The following is a 9,652-nucleotide window of genomic DNA, read 5'->3' as shown; positions in this document are numbered from 1 at the left end:
GGGGACAGGTACCTGATAATCTATGGGTAGTAACATATAGAATACATATGAACCACTCTGCCTGTGTTACAAATTTTTAGGAGATCACTGTATCTTAGGGCTTATGCTTTCTGTATAACAAACCTGATCACCACAATTTTTAAACTCATAAAGGCATGTGCTATTCTTTTTCTTGATGATGACAGCTTTGCTTTTCTGCCACTTCACACACTGGGAATATACACTTTTGCTTCAAGTTTTATATCCTGTGACATAATCAAACTCAACGTTCCATGAATAATAGAATCTAGGTACAAGTGAGAATTTGTTGACTCCTCACTTATTTGCTTATTTTCAGATGATGAATTTGAGAAAAATAATTTCAAAGAATACTTATTCCTGAAACATTTTTCTGTCACACAGAGACGTAAATTTGACGTTTTTGAAAGATACAAGAAATGAGTAAATAGACAAGATTTTAGAGCATTCTTCACAAGCAACTAGGAAATAAATTTGGTCTGGATACAACTACTCAGTCACACAGGGGCATAGGAACTAGGAAATTTTCAATCACTTCGGATCTGAAATCACATTGCTTTGCTCTTAGAACCTGTAGAGATTTTCCTTGTAGATTATTACTTGCCATAGTTAATAGTTATGCATAAGTTTGCATTCCCACCAGCAATGGATGAGTGTGCCCCTTACTCCACATTCTCTCCAACAAAGGCTATCATTGGTGCTTTTGATTTTAGCCATTCTGACAGGTGTAAGATGGTATCTCAAAGTTGTTTTAATTTGCATTTCCTTGATCACCAAAGAGGATGAGCATGACCTTAAGTGTCTTTTGGCCATTTGAATTTCTTCTGTTGAGAATTCTCTGTTCAGTTCAGTGCCCCATCTTTTAATTGGGTTAATTAGCATTTTAAAGTCTAGTTTCTTGAGTTCTTTATATATTTTGGAGATCAGACCTTTGTCTGTTGCAGGGTTGGTAAAGATCTTCTCCCAGTCAGTGGGTTGCCTTTTTGTCTTGGTGACTGTGTCCTTTGCTTTACAGAAGCTTTTCAGTTTCAGGAGGTCCCATTTCTTCAATGTTGTCCTTAATGACTGTGCTGCTGGGGATATGTGTAGGAAGTGGTCTCCTGTGCCCATTTGTTGTAGAGTTCTTCCCACTTCTCCTCTATCAGGTTCAGTGTGTTGAGCCTGATATTGAGGTCTTTAATCCATTTGGACTTGATTTTTGTGCATGGCGATAGATATGGATCTATATTCATTCTTCTACAGGTTGACAACTAGTTCTGCCAGCACCATTTGTTGAAGATGCTACCTTTTCTTTCTTCCATTAAATAGTTTTAGCTCCTTTATCAAAAATCAGATGTTCATAGGTTTGTGGGATAAAATCTCGGTCTTCTACTCTATTCCATTGATCGACTTCTCTGTTTTTATGCCAACACCAAGCTGTTTTCAATAATAAATCTCTGTAATAGAGTTTGAAGTCAGGGATGATAATGCCTTCAGAAGTTCCTTTATTGTATAAGATTGTTTTGGCTTTCCTGGTTTTTTTTTTTTTGTTTTTCCATATAAAGTTGATTAATATCCTCTCAAGATCTATGAAGAATTTCGTTGGGATTTTAATGGGGATTGCATTGAGTCTATAAATTGCCCTTGGTAGAATTGCCATTTTTACTATGTTGATCCTCCCAATCCAAGAGCAAGGGAGATCCTTCCATTTTCTGGTATCCTCCTCAATTTTTTTCTTCAAGGACTTAAAGTTCTTGTTAAATAGATCCTTCACATCCTTGGTTAGAGTTAACCCAAGATATTTTATGCTATTTGTGGCTATCGTGAAAGGTAATGCTTCTCTGATTTCCCTTTCTGCTTCCTTATCCTTTGTGTATAGGAGGGCAACTGATTTTTTGGAATTTATCTTGTGTCCTGCCATGCTACTAAAGGTGTTTATCAGCTGTAGGAGTTCTTTGCTGGAGTTTTTTGGGTCGCTCATTTACACTATCATATCATCTGCAAATAATGAAAGTTTAACTTCTTCCTTTCCAATTCGAATCCCTTTGATCCCCTTATGTTGTCTTATTGCTATTGCTAGAACTTCAAGCACTATATTGAAAAGGTATGGAGAGAGTGGACAGCCTTGTTATGTTCCTGATTTTAGTGGGATGGCTTTGAGTTTCTCTTCATTTAATTTGATGTTAGCTATCATCTTGCTATAAATAGCTTTTATTATATTTAGGTATGATCCTTGTATCCCTAATCTCTCTAAGACCTTTATCATAAAGGGAATGCAAACTTGTGCAACCACTTTGGAAATCAGTGTGGCTATTTCTCAGGAAATTCAGGATCAACCTTCCCCAAGATCCAGCAATATACCCAAGAGATGCCCTATCATATGACAAAAGCATTTGTTCAACTATGTTCATAGCAGCATTATTTGTAATAGCCAAAACCTGGAAACAACCTAGATGCCCTTCAATAGAAGAATGGATGAAGAACGTGTGGAATATATACATATTAGAGTATTACTCAGTGGTAAAAAACAATGACTTCTTGAATTTTGCATGGAAATGGAAATAGAAAACACTATTCTAGGCGAGGTATCCCAGACCCAAAAAGATGAACATGGGATGTACTCACTCATAATTGGTTTTTAGCCATAAATAAAGGACATTGAGCATATAATTTGTGATCCTAGAGAAGCTAAATAATAAGGTGAACCCAAAGAAAACATATAGTCATCCACCTGGATATGGGAAGTAGACAAGATTGCAGAGCAAAACGTGGGAACTTGGGGGTGAGGTGGCATGGGGCTAAGCGGAAATGGGGTGAGAAACATGAGAAGGGGAGATTGGGGGGAACTTGGGAGAATGGGATGGTTGGGATAAAGGAAGGGTGGACACGGGAGCAGAGAAATATATATCCTAATTAAGGGAGCCATCTTAGGGTTGGCAAGAGACTTGACTCTAGAGGGGCTTGCAGGTGTCCAGGGAGGTGTCCCCAGCTAGTACCTTGAGCAACTGAGGAGAGGGAACATGAAATGACCCTATCCTATAGCCATACTGATGAATATCTTGCATATCACCTTAGAATTTTCATCTGGCGATAGATCGAGACAGAGACAGAGACCCAAATTGGAGTACCGGACTGAGCTCTCAAGATCCAAAGGAGGACCAGGAGGAGGGAGAACATGAGCAAGAAAGTTAGGACCACGAAGAGTGTACCCACCCACTGTGACAGTGGAACTGATCTATTGGGAACTCACCAAGGCCACCGGGACTGGGACTGAATAAGCATGGGATGAAACTGGACTTTCTGAATGTGGCGGACAATGAAGGCTGATGAGAAGCCAAGACAATGGCACTAGGTTTCGTTCCTAATACATGAACTGGCTTTGTGGGAGCCTAGCCTGTTTGGATGTTCACCTTCCTTGTCCTGGATAGAAGTGGGAGGACCTTGGACTTCCCGCAAGGCAGGGAATCTGGACTGCTCTTCATTCTTGAGAGGGAGGGGGAATGGAGTTGGGGAAAGGGTGAGATGGGTAGGGGAGTAGGGAGAGGGGGCAATGTGTGCGAGGAGGGGGAGGGAAATGGGAAATGTGGAGGACGTGGAATTTTTTTGTAACAACTAAAAAAAATAAAAAAGAAAAAAATAGTTATGAATAATATCAATTTTCACTACGTTTCTGTTTCTCCTAATATATTACCAACCTAGATTCCATGCCTTGGCTTAACTTTTGTTCTTTATCTATAGTAATAGTTATTTTAACAACATTGTTAAATCACTACTTTTAAAATGATAAATAATGTTTTTGGAGATGCTCACATGTCTCTCAATGGATCCTGATACCATGTGATTATTAAGACTAGCACTGCTTTTAACAAATTTTGATACCATTTCCTGGTATAGAATTAGAATTCTCAGTGTGAACCTTCACACACTTTTTGTCTGCTTTCTTTACAGGTGCTCCTTAAGGATAGCTTGAACACTCGAACCAATGGTTTTGTATTCAATATCATGAATGACGTAGCTATTAATGGGTAATTCATTTTGAAAGTCCAATTGTCGTGGACAAATAGCAGTGTCTTTCATCCATACCAAAAGTACTTTTAAACTGATGACTATGTTTCAAATTTCCATTTTCTAGTTTGATTTTATTCCTTTGGTTTCCTACCACCCAGCTGTCAAATAAACACATGGAGACTGATCCTTACTGTGAATATATGTCTCCCCTCCTCTTCCCTTAGATTTCTCCTTCTCTGTATAATCTCCGTCCCCCAACCTTGTCAATTTTTCACAACAGTATAGCTGTTGAATGTTCAGCTCTTTTTTTTAGACCAAACATTTATTTTTTTGTTGGGGAAGTAACACTGATTTACAACAATAAACAAACTGAACATAAAAGAATGTAACACATCTTTAAGTTACTCAATATTTCACAGCATAAATTAATGTAACACACCTTACTTAATATTCCACAACAATAGTGAGGTGTATGTAACTAGGTTCTCTTGACTGATCCCATACTTGGCACCGAGTAACATAAGTAACTGGTCTAAGTATGAAGAGTTAGGAATAATCTCCATGGAAGATCTCCAAGCTGTTACAATGGGAATGTGAAAATAACTAAAGGTAAACCTGTGTGGCAGGGGAAAACTCTGCTCTCAGTTTGTCTGATAATTTGAATTGCTCCCCACAGATATGGGCAGGTGACTTACACAAGACTACCATCTCAACCGTACAACTCACATCTTGGAGAGTTTATCTGGGCCAGCTCTCAGATACTCTTGAAGTCTGTCCATCCCCACATGGAAGAGCAAGCAGGGTCACAATACTCTTGCCTGAGTACCAAACTTCTTCCTCCTCTTATGGTATACAACTCTACTTTTATAAATTGTCCTCCCCGTGGTAATATATAAGTATTTCAGGGAAGGGAGAAGGCACCACAAGAGGAAGAAGTGCACCTCAAGTGCTAGAAGGACAAGGTGACACAATCGTTGCTGAGTCTGATTTCCTCCGGAAGAAAAAGAATCTGTGCTCATGGCTTATGATGAGGCTAAAAAGCCTGGGAAAGAAGTTTGTAGAAGACATTTATGATAAATGACTGCAGTCCAAAACATGTCTATTAATAATGTGGTGATTTAGCCAATGCTATTTTCCTCACTATACTTCTAATTTTTCATGATGAACTGCCAAATAATATTCACATTTCTTATCAAATTATATGACTTAAACATGAGATCAAGTTTTGAAGAAGAGAAAGATTCAGAGAAAGCAGATGGTGTCTTCAAAGAGGAGAGGTTTTAAGAAATTTTTAGTGGGAGATTTCATGGAATTATGAAGGTGGCAGGAATTTCATCTACTATGGAGATAGACAGATCCTTTATACAATGTATATGCATTTACAAGGTCACCCTGACCTAGGATAACAATGACTTATCACCTTTCGTAGACAAAATTTATGAACCAGACTGGAAGTACAAGAAGGAGATGTTTCAAAGGCAAAAGTGGTATGTGCATAACAGGAGTGCAGTGTGGGCATGATCAATTTTATCAGTGTGCGATCATGAAGGAGAGTTTCACTAACAAGTTCTAGGGGATAGAAATAAAATGGCTCAAGATTCCATTCCTAATCAATTTAATTCTTTACATACATTCTAACATATCAAAAATGATAAGAATGTAAAATAAATAATAAAAATGTTTCTTGTATATTTTGCTTCAACTTGGAGTTAGCATCTTACGAGTTATGAAGTTCTGAAACATGTTAAGAACACAGAACAATCGACTTTCAAAATGCTTCACAACATTTATTTTCTCTGGAATTCTACCTCAAATATTAATGTTGTATAAGGAATTTTAACTATTGTTCTGCCAATCATCTAAATTTTTAAATATGTGTATTGTAATACTAAGCCTCCAGAATTATAATTAATTATATAACAAAGACAGTTATTTTAAAAATTTCTATGGACACACAGCTGATTTTCCTGAAAACATATGTAACAGAAAAGAGAGTAAGTAAATGTATAAAGGATGGACTAGTGATTGGAGAGAAATTCTAGTGATAGGAATGTAGTGAATTGGTTCAATATTTTAATAATAACATATTACCACTAACAGAAGTTTTACAGGTATGAATTGGCTCTGTGACACCAAAATTAGCAAATGCATAATTTTCCAAAGGCATACAGACAAGTGTAGAAACACAGTATATCAGAGAAATGTGCAATTATTCAGAATATGCATGTATCGAGAATATTTCTTTCTGAAAATAAGACCTCAGTTTTTGCTTAACAAACATGACACTTGTTTAACAAATAGGGATGAGCAGTTCAGAGCCTGTAAGTAACACTTAAATAGAGCACATGCATCTCTTCTCAGGCAACTGAGTATGTACACACACATACATACAAATATACATGCATGCATGCAGAAAATATACATGTGCATATATACATACATACATAAAATATAAATAAATCCATACATTCATGCAAACATACCTAAGTACATGCATACACACACACACATATATAAATGTTTATATAAATGTTTACATTTATGGAAATATGTTTATATACATACAAACAATGCATGCATACATATATACATACTTTAAAAAATAAATACAGCAGAAAAGCTCTATTTCACAATTTAATATTTATGCCTGGGTAATATGATTAAGCATTACAGCAACTAGCAGCATTGATGACTAGAACCAAAACCACCACACTCCTAGAAGAGACTAAGGCTTTTATGTAGATTTTTAGGTTGTTAGTCTAGACAGAAAGTTAGAGGACTACCTCCATTTGCCAGAGGATGTTTTTTCTTTTTGATAAATGAAGCCAGAGCCCTGGGCAAACTACATTTTCCCTCACTTCCATTCTACATTAGACAGCTTTAGTTGCAAAATACATTCATGTGATACAAGTATGAATCAGGTGCTCTGATGGAGAGTTCCAAGAGCATAGCAGGATTTGCCTACATGACTAGGATTGAGATCCTTATTGGTTCTTATTTCGTGCTCAATTTGAGTGCCCACAATCTTTCAATCAGAGGCCAGGAGTGCTAATAAAGTGTCAGCAGTGTAGATTCTTACTAGTCAGGCTCTGGTTATTGTCCAATTCTCTGTTGGACCTGGGTATAATCAAAGCCCCACTGTACTTTGATCGAGAAAAGGCACCCTGCTTCTGACCTGTGCAGGGGTCAGAAGCTGGAGAATTTCACAGGGGCAGCAATTATTATATTCCCCGGATTAGAGCAGCAAGCCACCAGCTCCTGCCTCCTGTGCAGCAAGTAGCTTCCTGTTTCTGAAGTTAAACTATGTCTTTAAGATGTGCAATCCCTGTCTCAGGATTGAAGAGCTGTATCTTTTGTAAAGAACATAATCCTTTTCAGATGTTCATGTCTTACAAACACTAGGGAGATCCACTGTGGGATTGCTATGGCATGGGTCAATGTTCATTGTCAACTCCTAGAGTTTATGAAAATATGGGAATATTTTGCAGATGCCATTCTACCTTTCCCCAAGCAAGAGTGACCAGAAATTATTTTACAGAAATGTACTTGTTACAAGCCTTCTGTTGTTAGGGACACACGTTCAACTCTGCAATATTTGTTTGCTTTTCCCATGCAGTTCAGAATATAATAAATCTACTACTTTGTTCCTCCTTCCTTGTAGGCACATTTCTCACTATATCATCAGCCAGTAATGAGCTTTATTGGAAATCAATTTCTTTTGATTAGTGACAGACTAGTGTTACATTTTTCCCATTAAAAAAATTACACAGCAGATTTCTTTGTTAATGCTTCTGGTGCTTTTGTACTTTTTGATCCTGTGCATGACCTGTGTCTGCTACCTCAGCCTCGGAGGACCAATGATGTAGAATAAAGTTGAGGCAGGAAGACACTGGTGAGATGGATGCATCCACCTCCTCTAAATAAGATAGAATTTTTCTGTCTTCAGTATAAATCAGTGAGGATTTTAAAGACAGGTAATATAGCAACTCTGTCCAACAAAGTTTCTCATCCATTTTAAAAGAGGCTGCCTGCCCATCATTGTTTTATTTCTCATCCAGTATATAAAGAAAATGCATTTTGGAGACAACTTTACACTGATCTATGGTTATATCGCTCAGCCTTTGTTTATTTGTATTGCTCAATCTGTGATAGACATAGTTTTCATTTATTTCATTTCATTTCATTGTAGTCTCAGACTCTTGGACACTTGATCAGTGTGTGGTATTTCTTCCATCTAATGGAGTTAATCATATTATTCAAGTGTAGAAGATTATTCCTATTAATTTAGGCTTTACTGGCAACAAGGCTGAAAGTGGAGAAATGCAAAAAATGACCTCTGAAATAGAAGAGTAGTAAATATTTAGCTACATAAAAAATATCTGTGGTTCTCTGCTAAATACCTCCTGTTATTTTTGCTTTATAATTTAGAGTCTACACAGTGTCTTACAAGGCTATATTAGCAACAAGCTCTGTAGGAAATAATAACCACTGTTGTATGTTATTGGAATTCATGTATTAAATATCAAGAAAACAATCATTACAATTTTATCTCAGGTTAAGAAGCATAGAAAAAAGAACTCTGAGTTCTTACGAAGTATAAGATTGCCAGTTTTAATTGGCTAATTCCATACCATTAGAAACTCATAAAAGGCATAACACAAAATGACAGTAGAAAGAAGCAACTGAGCAAAGATTCATAATCACCCACCTACAGACAGAAATTTCAGCTTTCAGGTATATAGCATGGATGGAGAGAAAAATAGTCAAATAAAGGATTGAAAGACCCTCGACGAGGACCGTTTTCGGGAGGAGACCTCTCCAACGCCACGGAACAGGCCGAGACTGCACAGATGCAAATCGCAAGAGGTTTATTGAGTAGACACAGGTACCTGCGGGCAGCAAGATCTCTCAGAAGACTTGCACACCTGCTAACTGGAGGGCGGGCTTTTTATAGGGAGGAGCAAACAGCAAGTTTACAGAACCAAAACAAAAGCGTGGTTATCGGTCGATCGGGATGAGGCAGGGGCATGAATGGTTGAATGGTTTCCTCTCTCAGCATGGGTGTCAGCAAAAACAAGTTTATAGAAGCAAAAGCATGGTTATCAGAATGAGGCGGGGGCATGAATGGTCCTATCTTATTTGTTGATGTCCTATCTTATTGATATCCTGCCTTGCAGTCTTCCTATCTCAAAGACATCCTGCTCTCTCAAGCACATGGGATGTTCTTACGAGAGCAGGCTGGCTGCTGATCCGGAGAATTTTTTTTTAAAGCAAACAGGATGTTCCCCCGGGAGCATGCTAGATGTGGGTTTTGAGGAGGGGGGTCTGTAGGGTCTTTCATTTCCCCCTTTTTTTTCTTTTTATTATTGAGTTAAATCTTTTACTCAAAGCAATTACAGAACCTCGGTATCTTGTTGTGGTAACATGTGATACTGCTGGGTCAGTACTAGGGCCTGAATGACTGACAGCCTGTCTTTTATAAACTGGACCAGGTGGTTTAAGATGCAGGGCCCAAACAGGAGTATCAGAAGGAGGAAAATCAAGGGACCCATCAAAGAAGACAATAGAGTTGTAAACCAGGGGAGACTTATTAAACCATCCTTCGAACCATCCTTGTTGTGATTCGAACATCTTTTGTCTCTGTCTT

This window comes from Microtus ochrogaster, unplaced genomic scaffold, assembly GCF_000317375.1.
Source record: "Microtus ochrogaster isolate Prairie Vole_2 unplaced genomic scaffold, MicOch1.0 UNK94, whole genome shotgun sequence".
Lineage (NCBI taxonomy): Eukaryota > Metazoa > Chordata > Mammalia > Rodentia > Cricetidae > Microtus > Microtus ochrogaster.
The sequence above is the reverse complement of the archived record's forward strand: the minus strand, read 5'-3'. Positions refer to the sequence as shown.